This window comes from Suricata suricatta, chromosome 9 (genome assembly GCF_006229205.1).
Source record: "Suricata suricatta isolate VVHF042 chromosome 9, meerkat_22Aug2017_6uvM2_HiC, whole genome shotgun sequence".
NCBI classification, from domain to species: Eukaryota; Metazoa; Chordata; class Mammalia; order Carnivora; family Herpestidae; genus Suricata; species Suricata suricatta.
In genome coordinates, this window is record NC_043708.1 from 50,875,012 (window position 1) to 50,892,863 (window position 17,852).

General features: G+C 35.7%; 1 long non-coding RNA gene across 3 annotated transcripts; it reads left to right on the plus strand.

Moving 5' to 3' along the window:
- The first annotated feature begins 6,561 nt into the window (after positions 1-6,561).
- Positions 6,562-17,568, plus strand: LOC115302884. Of its 3 annotated transcripts, none has more exons than XR_003913683.1 (4): positions 6,562-6,593; positions 8,400-8,569; positions 10,520-10,605; positions 17,392-17,568. It is a non-coding gene; the product is annotated as an uncharacterized LOC115302884 (long non-coding RNA). The 3 variants fall into 3 exon arrangements; XR_003913685.1 differs by having other exon boundaries at positions 6,580-6,593; positions 8,434-8,569; XR_003913684.1 differs by lacking the exon at positions 6,562-6,593 and adding an exon at positions 6,860-6,969.
- Positions 17,569-17,852: the final 284 nt, after the last annotated feature.

The window sequence follows — 17,852 nt, forward strand, 5'->3', positions numbered from 1 at the left end:
GAACATTGCCAATTACATTATTTTTCAGATCAATTCAAGGCATATGCACTTTTGTTCCATCCTCCCATGAAAACTGTTTGAGTGTACTTTATGTTACTTACATCAGTAATACTCATTTGGGCAGAAACATCCTTTTGCCTGATTTTTTTTTTTTGTTTGCTTCAACATAATGCTGAGGCAGCATCTTAATAATTAAAGAATTTATTCATTTTATTCATTTTTTTTCCAAAACAGGAAAATAAAGAAAATACAGATTACTATTCAAAGTTCTTATTTTAAGTTTAAACTAAACATTATAAAATCTAACCTAACTAGTAAATAGAGTAACAAAAAAAGAAATACATTTTAAGTAGCATAGGAAGGGTTAAAAGAAATGTCTAAATAAAAATTTACTAAATTATTAATATTGTAAAAGCAAAATTATCTTAGTAATAAATGCCACAAAGTAAGTATATTAAAATTATACAAAATTACTATTCCTTTTTTTTTTTGAGGAACCTATTTTTTTTAATGTTCTTTATTTATTTTTGATACAGAGAGAGACAGAGCATGAGAGGGAGAAGGGCAGAGAGAGAGGGAAGTACAGAATCAGAAGCAGGCTCCAGGCTCTGAGCTGTCAGCACAGAACCTAACACGGGGCTCAAACCCATGAACATGAGATCATGACCTGAGCTGAAGCCAGAGGCTTTAACTGACTGAGCCATCCAGGTGCCCCTGGAGGAACTTTAAATTTAAGAGCATATTAACATGCAGACAGCATTTTTCCTGGCTATATATAGAACAAATAAGACAACTTCCAACATGTTATTTTACAATCATTAATATAAATAAACAGAACACAATTAGGAGAGATGATTGATTTTGGAAACTGAGAATGAGAAACACACTGACAATTTCTTAACATGCAAAAATTTGTTTAAAAAGTACATTCAATCATACCATCATAAAAAAATTCATCTAATCTGATATTTTCATAATCATTTTAAAATTTTAAAAATTAGACTTATACATACATAAATATAATCAGAACTTGAAAACAGGCTTAATATTAACTATAAAGGTAACAACCAAGCTCGGGCAATAGCAACCACTTGTGGCTTTTCATAATTCTAAGTAGGAAGCACTTGAACATAACTAATCTATGATAGAACGATAGTAATTACACTATCCAAGATCTTACTTTTAAAAATTAACAAAAGGCACCAATATTATCCTATTAAAGGTGATCCAAAATAAACTTTTATAATTCTAACTTTGTAAATGCAACATGATTTGGAATTACTCTGATAAAAATCAAATTTGCCCAAAGGCATGCTTAATCTAAACATGAAATGTCTCAAAGCTGAACAACTATAAGGTGAGCCAAAAATAAAGTAATTCAAGATAAGAGAGTAACTTGCTTTCTTCCTTAAAGATACTGGGAAAAATCTAATTACTGATCTGTTTCAACTCTGAGGTTTTATCTTTAATCCACTAGAAATTAAAAGGCAACATATCAAAACTATGTCTCTGGGGAAGAATGTTGCTATGGAAAACCACCTGGATTCACATCCACATATGTAAAGCTTAGCTTTCATTCCTTTTTTCTCATTTTTGATCTTCTAAGACTTGCTACACTATAAACTTATGAGCACTATTTCATTGCTGTGACTTTTGAAAATCACATATAATAGACATTTAATGACTGTACAATTAAACAAAATGATTATTTGGAGGGCAATTTATCTCTGCAAATTCAAGAACAAAAAAGAAGGTAAGATAGGAGGAAAGATTTAGATTCTTTTAAAAAGAAAACAGATAAAAATAAGAGAAAAGAAAAACATAAATAAGTATGTGTAACCTTTTTCCATACTATCTTCTAGCTTTATCAGCCACATATCCCCAAAGTATACCCTGCATTCCCTGACTTACTGGCCATTTCCTCAACTGTGCTTTCCTAGTTCTGCCCATGTCTGCTGACTTAAATGTCATCCAACCTTAAACTCAGCAGAAATTCCATTTCACTAATCTCAACAATATTTTTAAGGCTCAAACACACACTCAACCAAACTCTCTCTTTCTTGAACCTCTTATCCTTTTATTTTTCCCTTTGCCATAGAAACATTTAACTGATTATGGTATGTACAATAATTATACAGATTTGTCATACTTCTACACCCAATGACTACAACCTCCTGGAATGTAGGGATCAAAGGCTAAGGTCATTTTTGTATCCCGCAGTGCTCAACAAAGCACCTAATAACTTAATTAATTAAGGACCTTTGTTTTCATTCTATCTTTACCATTATTTTTCCAATCAACAAAAATTGTTTTTTGTATGTGTTTTGTGCCTCTTTTATGGCTTCCTCTACATACACACATTACATAAAAGTACTGATGAAAACTTGGTCACTTAAAGAAATAAAAATAAAACTTGTTTCCTTCTCATTCTTCAGAGATCACCAGCACCTTCTTGATAGTAATTGATGTAAATGTAATTCTGTTTTTCTAGAGATAAGTTCCATGAACGCCTTTTTGCAAACACTTTCTGCATAACTTAATGGTAATTTTTTTGTTGGGCAGGGGGAGTGGGAAGGATGTCTAACTTACAACCAACTATTCTTACCCCTGCTCCTACTAAATTCTGAAACCTGTTCTTACATTAAATTTTGTAGATGAATGGTCAAGAATTGGGAAGGGTATATACTAAAAGAAGTCATTAAAGTCCACTTTCTTCCAGTCAAAGCACACTAGAAATTTTAGAACTGTTGTTGATCAATCTTTACTGTGGTTACATTTGTATATTAGTTCACTGGCTTACAAAATGCTCAAATGGATAGGTATGCTACATGGGAAAAGCCAAGAACTGACCACATAGATAGCCCTCTTTTGTGTATATAAAAACTTCAAGAAAAAAAAATCATTCATTGATATCACAAGTCCTTGAAGACTAGGACTATATCTTTAATCTACTTGTCTTTTCCAAGGCCCAGTAGAATACCTGGTACTCCTAAGAACCAGTGAATAATTATTAGATATATGAATGAATGAATGAATGATTTGTGGTATTTTACTGTTTACCCAGGTATCATGTGATTCATAATCCTGTAGCACTATTAACAAATATCCAGGTTCAGATTCTTAATTATCTGATGCCTTAGTCTATTAAGGCTGTCATAACAAAATACTGCAGTCTGCGTGGCTTATAAACAACATTTATAGTGTTAAAGACTGGGAAACCCAAGTTCAAAGCATCAGCATGGTCATGTTTTGGTGACAGCCCTTTTCCTAATTCGGCAGGCAACTTGTTGCTTTGTCCTCACATAGGAGAAGGGCTCGAGATCTCTCTGGGAACTCTTTCATAAGACACTGACCTTATTCATTAGGGCTCTCCCTCATGACATAAGCAGTTCTCAGTCTACATGTTCTCACATCATCATCTTTGGGGTTAGGATTTCAACATAGGAATTTATAAGGGAAACAAACATTCAGGCCTTAGCTTCTGGGACTCCCTTAAGAGATGAGTTTTGTCAGACTTTTAGGGTTTTAGCTAATATTTGGAAGCAGAAAAATTGATACCTCTGATCACTCTTCGACCAGATCATAACATTTTACCAAGTCCATATCTATGGCTACAGGTTCTCTGGCATCTGGATAACCTTGGGCCAGAATGAATCCAATATGGTAAGCTAAATTTTAGAGTTCCCATCTTCCCAACTGTGGACAGGCCTACAATGTTTATAAATCCCTAGAATTAACATAGACATAAAAGATTCAGACAGAGGGCAATCCTTCATTTGCTCCTATGCTTACTGTGATCCTAGTAAGCACTGCCTTACATTACACCTGGCTTCACATCTCCCTGAGCAATGCCTGGCCATCTGGCATTTCTTTCACGCTTCCCATTTTATTTTCCCTTCAGAAATCTACATCATGGCAACAGCAAGATTTTGAAACAAAAGGACGTTTCTACAGAATGAATCTCTCAGCATAAGTAAGTAAATAGATAAGTTATAACATCTAATTTAATAGCTTCCTTCCAAGGAAGGTGAGAGCCACACTGATCTTTCTTAGATTCACTAGATTCATAAAGCATGGACAAAATTAAAATTTTATAAAAAGCCACGTGAAAATATGGTACTCATTATCTGAGAAAAGCTTTCTAAACTAGTATAAAACTTTTAATTAGCAATTCCTTTTAATTACTATTTCTAATTGACTGCTCCATGATGTTTATGGCCAATACTTCTAAAGGCATCCCACCAGTTACTAAGTTTAATTTATTTCATTTTTTCTATTCTCACAAATTATTATTATGGCTATCTTCACCCAGTTAAAAGTTTTCACTAGAAGGTGCCTGAGTGGCTCATTTGGTTAAGCATCTGACTTTATCTCAGGTTGTGATCTCTCCACTCCTAAGATCAAGCCCTCTGTGGGGCTCTGTGCTAAGAGCTCAGAGCCTGGAGTCTGCTTCCAATTCTGTGTCTCCCTCTCTCTCTGCCCCTCCACCCCTCTCTCTTTCTCTCTCTCTCAAAAATAAAGAAACATTAAAAAATTAAAGTTTTAACTAGAAAATTGCACAGTTATCATTAGTAGCAGATGTAAAACCTATAGTCTAAGAACAAAATACAGGCAATCTCCTATATTTCTAATTATGTATTTGAAAATCCAATATTGGAAAGTTGAATAATACATGGCTTCAAGATGGCTTTATCCCATACAAATAAAAAATACTATACTGTTTCAGCAACTAGTAATATATAACGATAATATTATAGATTATACAATTATATAATAATAATAATAATAATAGTTGGAACTCTACCACCAAGCAACATGGTGACAAGAATGAGGAGTTGTCAGGAATGGGTAACAGGTAGAAGGAAGGACAAGTGTCCCAAGGAACTGCAGAAGTGTGATCCATTCTTTTCTCCTTCCCATAGATCTAGTATTTTATATGGGTGTTGGAGCTATCCGTGGTCCTTAAGCCTCTGCCAGCAGAGCTCAGGATGCACCATGAACAAGATAAAAGGAGGCTGTGTCCACCCCTATACCAGTGGGTTTGCTGTACCACCACCACTAGCACTTATGTGGCTTCCACAGCCCTGAGCCCACGGTTAGGAGTGAGTGGAGGAAGAAGTGGGATAGATGATAAGTTAAAAAATCACTCCATGAGTATACAAGCCACTGGTGCCCCAACAGGCCCCTCAGTTCAGACAGTAAGAAAGATTTGGGTACAACCGAGGAAGATTCATAGCTGGTTGAAATAATCTCCCTTGTAGTGCCATGCTGACATCAGGTCCTTTTTCTCAGGGCCAGGAACCATATGAAAGACCCATTCGATGAATGAGAAACAGTCTCTGTGTCAATAGATACTGCATGAATGTGTGGGCTGTGCAAAAGATGAATGTTGAAGACAAAAAGTACTAACCATGCACATCTTCAACCATCGTCTCTTCATCCACTAGTGTTTATATGAGTTTCTAATATGGGCAAGGCATTTTTATAAGAACTGAAGATGGAGTAGTGAATAAAACAGATGAGGAAAGTGCCTATATGGTTGCCACTAAGAAAAACCTTTAATGTTTACTTCCAAAGTCAGAGTGAATGCAGAGTAATAGACCTCACCCTCTCCCCCTTCTCTACGAACTATTGTCCTTTCTCCATTTCATCTATGAATCCTGCCTGAACACAATTAGCTAGAAATCTAAAACTCCTCTGGGATCCAATAAACTTGTATTCTTTACTGCACATTCTACTCTTAGCATATGCTTCTTCATTTTTGTTTTTCACTTCCTTACACATGGGTCTTATAAGCACTATGAGGTCAAAACTTGTAATCTCTTGTATAACCTACACTCCAACTATAGATTGATACACAGTAAGAGATCTGTAAATGTTGACTACTAAAAACAATGCATAAAACAAGCTGAAAGTAAAATATGGTATTTTCAAAGGATGAGTTTCCTGTAACTTGGGATTTGCTGGTACAAATTTGCTGGTCCTTGACTACGTCTTATTATACATGAAATAATTCAGCATCCTGTTACATGATGTAAGTTACCAATCAGATCATTAACAGAAAAATAATTTAAATACATCAATAGGACTAGAAAATATGTGCTCTTTCCAAAAAGGAAGACAATAAAGAGCACTTCAAACAGAATAAAGATAATGTTTAAAAAGGTTTTGTCTTCAGAAACAGTTCTATGGACAGTTTAGTAAACCAGGAATTGAGAGAGCAAATTCTAGTGTAAACTCTCCAGCAATCCACCATGGGGCCCTGAGCATCCCTCCACATTCTTGCCAGGTATGCCAAAAATGAAAGTCCCTTAATGGCCCAGTTAGGGCCATTTATTAGGGTCATGTTTGCAGCAAGGAGCCTTGAAAAATGAGGTAATGCCTCTCTCCAGACAAACAGCAGTTTGCTCCTGCTCACTATAAAAGCAGCGAATTCCCCAAGTGGAGAGCTTAGCGTTCCTCTCCAGAAACACAATCTGTCAGCGCGAAAAGCGTTGTGTCTGGGCTCTTGCCACTGACGCAATAAAGAATTAGAGCTCAGCGCCCTTAGTGAAAGCACAAATCAGCTTTATTAAGGACGGTACACTCTCAAGGTGGGAGAGGGGGCAGGCCCAGAAGTGGCAACTGCCCTGAGACTATAGGGGTCTTTTCCTTTACCTGATTGGGGTCTTTGCATCAAGGACAGTGTGGTCTCCAAAGCAGGCTGCTTCCAATCATTTGGGGGACTTCTCCCACAGGCGGGGGCGGGGAGGGAGTTTGTGACTCTCTAAGATCAGCCTCCCAGCAGCCTTTCCTCATGGTGGGAGGGGACTATCACTGAAATGCAAATGTATTATAATAAATCTAGGAGTTACCCTGGGGCAAAGGTGGAAGAGGGGAGCATTTGCTCTGCGCTTGCAGCTCTTTGTCTGACAGCCCCAGGGTCCTGGAAGCCCCAAAGTCAGGATGTCGTGCCTCCGGACTTCTAAGGTGTACTATCATCATTCTAGTCTCTGGGGTGTTCCTTCCACTGCTCATATCTAATTTCTACCTAACAAGTCCTACCTACATGGAAACTGGGGGACAAAGAGAAGAAATTCAAGTGAACATGAAACTGTGGCTATAGTTTCCTGCTGTCATTAAGTCTTATGTCCCCGATACAGAAATATTGTGTCTTCTAACAACACTTACAAAGGGGCAGAAGGCAGGTTTATTAGCTTGCAAATAGGGTAAAATTTTACAGGCTTCACAGTTCCCAACAGCAACTAGTTGGGTGACTTTTGATAAGTCATTTAGTCACTCTAAGTCTTTTCTTTCTCACCTTTGGGAATACCTCTCAAATTACTTCCAAAACAGGTTTGCCTGGGTGGCTCAGTCGGTTAAGTGGTTAAGTGTCTAACTTTGCTCAGGTCATGATCTTGTGGCTTTATGAGTTCAAGACCAATGTCAGGCTTTGTGCTGACTGCTCAGGGCTTGGAGCCTGTTTGAATTCTGCCTCTACTTCTCTCTGTCCCTTCCCCTGCTCACTCTCTCTCTCTCTCAAAAATATATAAACTATAGAAAACTTTAATTACTTCCAAATGTAAATGTTATGATTCCCTGACCTTGAGGAGGAAATAATGTAGAAGAGGAAGTAGTCTTCCCTCTACTTATCTCCAACACCTCTATTTCTAAAGATAAAAATAAAATATTGTATCAAGTTCTGACTGTAATTATTTCACCTAAGGAATAATAAGAAAAAGGAAAAGTGAATATCATACTGCATATGGAAAACTTTTTCCATAATACTGTTACAGGGATATACTCTTAGAAAAGGAGACATAAAATACATTCTGACTTTTAAGATATTATGATTGGTACCATTAAATCAATGATAATACAGTATTTGTCAGTAATAATTTTAATACCTAAATAACTTCACATCTTCCTATATTGGACTAACACTAGTTAAGGATCCCCCTGAATTTATTCCACACAGATATTTATTACTAAATAAATGCCTATTTTCTTATTATTTCCCACCTTCTTTACACTTAAGAGCTTCCTCTTCCCCTTCTGAAGCAAGTACAAGGTCATATGATGAAACAGTAGCATTATAAGATAAAGGAAGCTTGGTTGGCCTGGGCCTAGAAGTACATTGTACGGGGACTTCTGTTTTGTTGGACATCTAGTATGAGCAAGGAAGATCCCGTGTTGTGTTAAACCAGATATTTTAGTGTAAATTTATTAACGTAGCATACATAGTCTAGCCTAATGAGTGAGTGCAGAATTCATGCCACTGATATTTGGGGCTTAGTTCATTACTTGAGCTTACTCTAATCTATCCTAACTAATAAATCCTCCTATGGGGTAGAAGAATGAGCATTCACAAACAAGGACTACAGTAATTGACTTAGTTCTCATACTTTGTGAATGAAAAGATCCTGAGAACCAACCCTGTCACCCTGGTCCCAGGGGCATAGAAAGCAGAGCAGTAGACAAGAGGGAACCATTAACACTGCATCCATCATCAGACACATCATCCCACCTAGAGGAGAAACCACTGAGAAGTGAGAGAGTCATCCCACAGAACCCATGGCGGAGGACAAGGGTGAGAACACCAATTCCTTCTTTACTGGCTTCACCCAGCAAATAAGACTAATTGATTGTTTGTTTGTCTGTTTGTTTTTTAGTATCTGATATTTAGAATGCCTAATTCCATCAGCTATGAAGATAGACCAGTTGGGATTTGACAAACCTAGTCCAGAAGCTTGTCTGCAAAGTCCCGAAGGGACACTGAAGTTGATCTTTTAACAGGTCATTGAAAAAGTGTTCTAGCAAAGATAGAAAGGTGATAGACAAGAATAAGTCCCCAAAATGTCTTTTGGTATCTAAATATTTCTTTTGGAAGAGATAGGGAAATGTCACTAGAGAATTATTAGAAAAGGTGTTTATTAATAGCTAAACAAATAATTTGCTTAAAATAAACTTGGAAAAAATGTAAATGACTTTTTGATGCTGTTATTATTAAAGTAGAAATGTTTCCACTTGTTATTCCTTTGATGAATTAATCCTGTTTTTCCCAGGTTTGGCCTTTGGTATAACACACTGGAGAAAATTATATGTTGTGGATCAATTGTCAGTGAAGGCTGAACAGAGACTGCTAAAATTCAATCTTTTCTATTTTCTCTAAACATTGTTGAGTAGCTACCTAGAAGCTGTAAAATCAGTTGTTAATGCACCAATTCTTCTTCATAAAAAACAAATAAAACAATTCTGAATTTCAGTATACATTTTTTAAACAGACAGATGAAAAATTTTGATAGAATTTAGTTAGTATAAAATTTCACCAAAAAATAGATTTTCATGTCTCACTTTGGCTAAAGGTTTTTGTTTTTGATTATTTTTAAAAAATGGACACAGTCCAAGGTAGCAAACTTATTTGCATCATTGATTACTAAAAGGATTATGTAACTCCCAGACAGCAGACAACATTTGATAAAACATTTGATCTAATAAATGATCTATCATAATAGTTGTACTTAAATTAGTCCTTGGAACTTTAGCATAACTTTGAAATTGTAGTAGATAATATTTACTGGGAACTTCAGCTAATTTTTATTCAGGTTTACATGTTTTGTAAGCCAACATCTTTCCAAATAGAAGGAGAAAAATGATAAATTTTGCAGAACCTGGCCAAGATTACCTCATGGTTTTTTTAATCTACTTTAAAATAGAAGATGGAAAGTCTAAATAAAAGTTTTCTCTGTTCATCAACAGCTAATCTTTCATCCCCATAAGATTTTTTCAAATAAATCTTTCCTTCAAAATTCTGACCATTCAACTTTCACTTGTGCTATTATCAAGTACCTCTATGTATAGAGTTTTACTCATCACAGTGGAAAACAAAAGAAAAGGAGGGAAGGGAGGAGGAAAGAAAGGAAGGAAGGAAGGAAGGAGGGAAGAAAAGACTACACTGTGTGATAAAAATTTAATTTGAGACCCAAATGTGAGCCATATATTAAGCTTTCTAAAAAAATACATTAAAAAAGTAAAAAGGAGCAGGTAATATTTTTTAATATATTTATTTTATTTCAACTGATTATCAAAATATTGTCTTAACATGTAATCAATATAAAAATTAATGAGATATCTTATATATTTGTACTAAAAAGTTTGAATTCCAGTGTGTATTTTACATTCAAAACACACCCTTAATTTGGACTGCCCACATCTCAAGTGGTTAATAGCCACTGTGGCTATCAGCCAATGTGTTAAACAACATATGCCTAAAAAAGAGTGGGTAGAGGAAAAAATGAAAATTCACATACACACACATGATATAAAAAATGCCTACACATATACATTAAATATTTCAGGTAAGTGAATGAGTTGTGAATAAACATACGTAAGCATTAAATGGTACTGCAAGCATAGTCTAGTTCTTCAACTTAAATAATGCTTTTCTTGAGACTGTCGTCTTTAAGCACTTAAAAATACACACTGGTATCTCTTGCATGGTTATTATCTGTAAGTTATATCTGAATCTCCTCTTTTTCAGAGATTTTTTAAGTTGGGGAGGAGAAAAATGACCCCAAAACAGCCATGAGAGATAGAGGAATAGTGATGTACACAGATAACATGATGGTAAGTATTTTAACATATCTCTCTTAAATTCATTACACAATTAGCTGTAGAAAAAATTAGATAATAACAATCATATCACTTATAGAAAAATCCCACAAAACTAACCATAATCCTACCATCCATTAAAAACTCACTTTTAATATTTGTGTACATATCCTTCAAGAAGATTATCTGTGCATTTATGTGTGTGTATCAATAACATTAGAAAATCTGAGTCAAGCTATTTATAACCTGCTTCTTTTACTTGTTACTTGTGATAGATCATGAGCATGCTGATAAATCATTTACAGCTCTATCCATCAAGAGGTAGAGTCTATTTGATTTAGAGTAGTCTTGTGACCTGCTTTGACGCATGGAATGACTGAGACATGACACTGTGTAAATTCTGGTCCTTGGAGAACTGAGACATCATCATCAACAGCATGGACTACCATTCAGGAGAGGGAGGCCATCTTGAGCTCGCTAGCCATGGGATACTAGAGATGTATGGGTGACTCAGACAGAACAAGCAGAACCACCCATACTGCTAACCCACAGTATCAGAAGAAATAAATCATTTTGTCTTAAGCCACTAATATTTGGGGAGATTTATTACACAGCAAGAGATAAATGAAACAACCCTAAATAATGAATATTGCCCCTGTTAATAAATAGATTTATGGAGTATTTTCATGGCATTATACTAGTCTGTCATATGAACATTTCAAAACTTACTTAGCAAACTCATTATTATTGGACATTTAAGCCATTATCACTTTCAACTGTTACAAATTACTTTCTTTTTTCCCAAGTATCTTAAGTCTTACAGTTTTATATATATAATTGTTTCACTAGAATAAACTCTTAGAAGTAGGATTGACAAGGCAAATGTTACCAGGGTTTCAATGTGTACTGCTAAATAGTGTGGAGCAATTTTAAAGTGTCATTCACAAATGATTGGTTGGCAAAAAAAAGAAGGTAAATGACCTTAAGAGATGATTTCAAAGGAGTCGAGAACAATATTCAAATATTAAAGAATGATATCATATAAGAATGGTTGATTACATAGAATCCCTATAAATCAAAGAGGTGATAATATGGTTCAATATATGGAAATAATGTAAACAATATAGCTATTAGAGAACATGCACTTCTATGAAACAAGGAGCCCCTATTACTAGAAGCATTAAGGTAGAAATTAATAATTATCTTTGGAGAAACCATAATGATATTAGGCACTAGATCTGTCCCAACTCTCAGATATCCATCCTACTCAATGCCAGAGTCAGACAGTGATGACTTTCACCTAAACATAAGCCATGCTTTCAGATTGGCAGAGATTAAAATCCACTCACCTAAATAACCAGTCATCCTATGACCACTTACGCCTTTTCAAAATACCTCTAGAATCATTGCCAGAATTTGACACAAGCCTAAATAAGAATGGGCTCCCTAGATGAGAGGTATAGGAAATCAAATTAATACTTATGGAGGAGCCATATGTGTATAGTACCATGTTAGGACTAGATAAGATATGATATCTATATTTTTTCTTTTCGACATTGCTTTTTCATTATTTTTAGTAAGTTTCTCTATGTATACACACACAAATACAAGCATTCTCACACACATGAACACATACATGCACATACACCCATACACACACACACCCACACACCTACACACCCCCCACTGTCCACCGTTTTTGAGATCTTCTCTCCCTAGTTCTTTTGGGTTTGATGGAACTACTTATCATAATGCTCTGAACTCATGACCAAAGGAATGAAATATGGCCCAGGCTGGCCATTCAAATAAACCCATTTCACCATGATTGGTTGAAGTTAAGTATGGGACCAAGCCCACATCAATCAGAAAAGATACATAAAAGAGAGAATTCTAGCACCAATTCAATTGTAGCCCACCAGAACTTTCCTGGTTCTTACAACTTTTCCCTCAACTCTGGATCTATTTCGGTGTCTTAAAAAAAAATGTCTGAGTTGAGAGTTGCTTTGGATTTTTGCTTACAACCAAGAACCTTGACTAAAACTGTCCGTGACATCAAGAAGCTTATACCTACTGAGTAAATACCAGATAAAATATTTGCTACTGATAATCTTGCTAAAGATTCTAGAAAGCATCAATCTTTGACATACTAGGGGTACTAGCTTGATCTAAGATACAGAATTCAAACATAACCTACTGGCACTTGGAAAACATTTTGAGCACTATAGTAATGGTGTCTACCTTGTGGTAAATATTTCTAAATCTCATGGTTACAACAGTCTTGACAAAGTTCCCAAAGATACAGACTCAGATTCAGCAACTTCCAACTGGTTCACAGAGGATCTGGACATTCACCACTGGCAGTTCCTAGCTGCTGGTGAAGTAAACTTTTATCACTTTAGACCACCTCGCCTTTCCCCCTTATACTTTGTAGCTATAGCTACCCACCTCTTCTCTCCTATTTTTGCCATTGTACTGTTTTGTGTTCAGATGAGAGGTTATCAAGTGGTGACTTTTAGGCCTTAGTGATTGGTATGGGCAGAAGGTGGTAGGAAGGAGGCAGTTAAGATTATTTTGTTGTTTCTCACAATGTTTTAAAAGTCAGCATAATATTATGCTTGGCCAGAGAACAACAGCCTTTTCACAGTAAGTGTTATTAACTATGTATTCCCTAAAGTTTGCAACTTGGTTAATGAGGCTAACAGCTCTTACTACAGTTTAAGTAGAGAAACACTATTCTAGACAGTCAGTCCTTTTTGGTACTCAGGATGTACAGCCTCCAAAGGCAGTAGAACTGAGATCCAATTTAGATCTCCTAAAACAGACCTAACCAGTCTAGTCATAGCTAATTACAAATTGCTGGATTCTGGAAAAAAAAACAGGAATCACAAAACTAAACACAGAAATATTGATCTATCTATATTTTACTCCCTTTCCTTCAAAAGCCAAAATTGTTTCTTGCCTTGGCAACCGAGTTAAATCAGCAGGGAAAACCAAATCGAGGTCACAAACAAGGTGATGTGAAGTGAAGTATATGTGTATGAATTTCCATTGCAATCAAACACCTGAGGAGTAAATTTACGTGCAAAAGGAAAGATGTATTTCTTCTTGCTGGACATGAACAGTTCAGATACTTACCCCACTTTCTAGCAAACTCTCTGGAGTAATACGCCTGAAATGAGAGAAGTTCTAGCTGAGAATTCATGTCCTCTGGTCCCATCTCCCTCTCCTCTTAAGGATAATCAACAACAAAGTGAATAGCTCCAGTAAGATGTAGGCAACTTTTAGAAAATAAAAACCACCTACAAACTGCCTTTTCCCAAAACATGTTCTGTAACACACTATTCTCAGAAAATGACTTATGGAAAATAAGGAATGGGGGACTTATGTTCAAATAAGTTTCGGCAACGAAGAATACACACTCTTAACCAAGGGATTCTCTATGTACACTAACATAGCAAAAGCTTTGGAAAGTTTTACTTTAAACAAACATGTTTAACTTTCATTTTTTTAACATTTACTTATTTTTTGAGAGAAAGGGAGAGACAGAGCGTGAGTGGAGGAGGAGCAAAGAGAGAGGGAGACACAGACTCTAAAGTAGGCTCCAGGTTCCCGGCTGTAAGCACAGAGCCCAATGTGGGGCTCAAACTCATGAACCGCAAGATCATGATCTAAGCCAAAGTTGGACACTTAAGCAACTGAGCCATCCAAGCTCCCCATAACTTTATTTCAATATAATTCAAGTGTCCTGGCTTGCCCTGTGAAATACTTTTTTTAATGCAATTTTTTTGAAATGGTGTATTCAAAATACACTCTGGGAAAATCTTTCCAAATGCTTCAATGAATGAAGGCTTCTTGTATAAAGTGGAAAACATGACTGATGCAGTCTTTCCTAAATTCTCACTGAAACACCTATGAAAACCAAAAGAGTGGAAACTCACACCATCCATAAAAATTAGGATTGATGGTCAGCTTCCTGTCAGAATCTATGAGGATTTTCTGTTACCCACTACAAGTTTCATGGGATCAAATTTTTAAATGTCATGTCATGCCAATCCACAAGCTATGCTTCACCTTCTGCCCCTAGACCAGAAATTCAGGGTCTCTGTTAACTAGGAAACTGACCAACAATCAATTGCTGAAGCTTTTCAAGTCATCAAGAATTGTGCCCATAACTAGAGGCAATATTTCTCTTCATATATCCAAAAGAAGAGAGAGTTCCCGGAAAACTAGTTAAGAAGGATGGAGAAATGACTAAAAGTACCATTTGGCATTCTAGGAAGCATATTTCCTGTGAATAATTTAGTAGATAAAGAATGAATATCAAAAAAGGCTTCGAAGAAGCAGACCTGGGGATTATCATTTTGATGTTGAGAGTGTCCAATTCAGCAGTTGTCAGTATCCTAGGGCACAGGAGATTACTAATGTGCAGTAGCAGCAGTTGGGCTATAAACCATTTGTATCAACTTGGTGACTGGCTGAAAATCTAAAAGGGGATTTGACCACCATTCAAGTGATGAAAAAGTTAATTTGATAAACACCATGTCTGGAAAAACTATTCCTTTTTCAAAAAGGACAAACCAAATGTGAAAAACAAAGAAGTTTGTCATGAACCATGAAGACTCAGAGGAATAGCAGATTTCTGAAATATATAGGAAACCAAAAAATTTTGAAGAAATAATTTGGCATTCTTAAGAAAATACAAGAAGATAATGGCCACTATAAAACAGTAAATGAAAAACATGTAGAGAGAATAATAATAGTTTGGGATGAAAGTGTAGAAATGAATTTGAAGGTGATAATAAGGATCTTCTGAGGATAGAAACCTCAGTAACCAGAACATTCTAACCACGGGGACTTTTGGGGTCATGAGGTTCTTTGGAACAAAATAGATAGGCAGCAACTTGAGATACCACCCAATTCATAACACTACTGAGAGCCATGACTCTTCATCCAATTCTCAGAGTTGAGACAATTTACACATTTAGAGTCCCTTGAAAGAAGAGTAAGTTACAACTTGAGGAAGGCCATTGAAATAACATCGAAGTACATTGTTATCTTTCATCTGGCCTTTCCTGATGGAGCTTGCACTCAGGTACTAGGGTTACTGTGGACTTAGGAAAGAAACATAGCCAAAACATTCAAATATTCAACATTTACTCTGAGTCAACACAAATTCATAGAAACTCATATTGCCACTGTGGTGCACCTGTCAAAATGGAAGCTGACACAAATAAAGAGATAAAAATAAGTTTTAGTTAAGACCACCTCATTATTGACCATTGACACTCTGAACCCACTATATTATTAATCCCTATTAGATACTTAAATCTTGGAGAATTACTATTACTGCTACTACTAATAAACACTAACACTTGAGCACTTGCAATGTGTCAGGAACTATTATAACTTCTTTTTTTAATTTTTTTATATTTTTATTTAATTTCCAGTTACTTAACATACAGCATAATATTAATTTCAGGTATACAATAATAGTGTGATTCAACATTTCCATACACCTCGTACTTATCACAAAAAGTACACTCCTAATCTCTATCATGTATTTAACCTAGACCCGCCTCTGTTAACCATAAGTTTATTCTCTTTGATTAAGAGTCTCTTGAGTCACCTGAGTAGCTCAGTCAGTTGAGCATCGGACTCTTGGTCTCAGCTCAGGTCATGAGTTAGAGCCTGGGACTGGGCTCCATGCTAGATGTGGAGCCTACTAAAATGTTAGAAAAAAGAAAAAAAGAATCTCTTTCTTGGTTTGTCTTTCTTTTTTCCCCTTTGTTTATTTGTTTTCTTTCTTAAACTCACATATGAATTAAATCATATGGTATTTATATTTTTCTGACTAATTTATTTCACATAACATAATACTCCCTAGCTTCATCCATGTCATTGCAAAGGTCAAGACTTCATTTTTTCGTGACTATGTAATATTACATTGTAAGTATACACCACAACTTCCTTATTCATTCATCAGTCGATGCCCACTTGAGCTGTTTCCATACTTTGGCTATTGTGGATAATGCTGCTATAAACACTGGGGTGCATGCATCCCTTTGAATTAGTATTTTTGATCCTTTGGGTTAGTGCCTAGCAGTACAATTTCTGGATTGTAAGGTAGTTCTATTTTTAATTTTTTGAAGAACCTCTATACTATTTTCCACAGTGGTTGTACCAATTTGCATTCTTATTAATGGTGTAAGAGGAAAAAGCATTATAAATTCTTTATATGTGGGGCTCCTGGTGGCTCAGTGGGTTACGTGTCCAACTCTTGATTTCAGCTCAGGACATGATCTCACACAGTTCATGAGATGGAAATCCATGTCAGGCTCTGTGCTTTCCACTTGAGATTCTCTCTCTCTCTCTCTGCCCCTCCTGTGTCCTTTTACTGTCAAAAATAAATAAACACTTAAAAAATACTTTATACACATTCATTATTTTTTTAATGTTATTTATTTTTGAAAGAGAAAGAGAGAACACAAACAGGAGAGGGGCAGAGAGAGAGAGAGGGGAGACACAGAATCTGAAGCAGGTTCCAGGCTCTGAGCTCAAACTCACAAGCTGTGAGAACATGACCTGAGTTGAAGTCATGGCTAGTGAACCAACAGAGCCACCTAAGCACCCGCATTCACTTATTTAATCCTCACAGCAAACTTATACTATTATTATCCCCATTATATAGATAAAGAAACTAAGACACAAATAAGTAACTTGCCCAAGGTTACAAAGCTAGTAAGTGCCAAATCCTGAATTCACCCCTGATGATTCTGATGTAAATCTGTGCTTCTTCTAAAGGCTAATACAATGAAACCAAGTGGAAAACCCTGAAACTTCTTCCTATCAAGATATAAGCCAGAAGCCATAGAACATTTCTGGAGGAATCATGAAGAATATCAAAAGTGGTGGGGAAGAAATAACAAAAGTATATGTAATTTCATAACTAGTTATAGAAGTAAAGGCTGAAAAATGAAATGCATTTGTTTCTTTCAATAATGGGTCACATATTTATGTATGTGTACATACACATATGCATTTTATATAAAATTAATAAATACAAATAATAAGCCATGAAGTGTTGATAACTTGTTATTAAATAATTGAAAATTAACACATGTAAAACAATACAAATATTTTTATGTGTATAACTTCCTTTTGCCTTTCCCCTGCCACTTTATATAAAGCCTTTTGGTTTACATAATGTTACAATTTAGTCTATAGGTTGCATAATATCATAATAGAATCACAACAGTACTAAA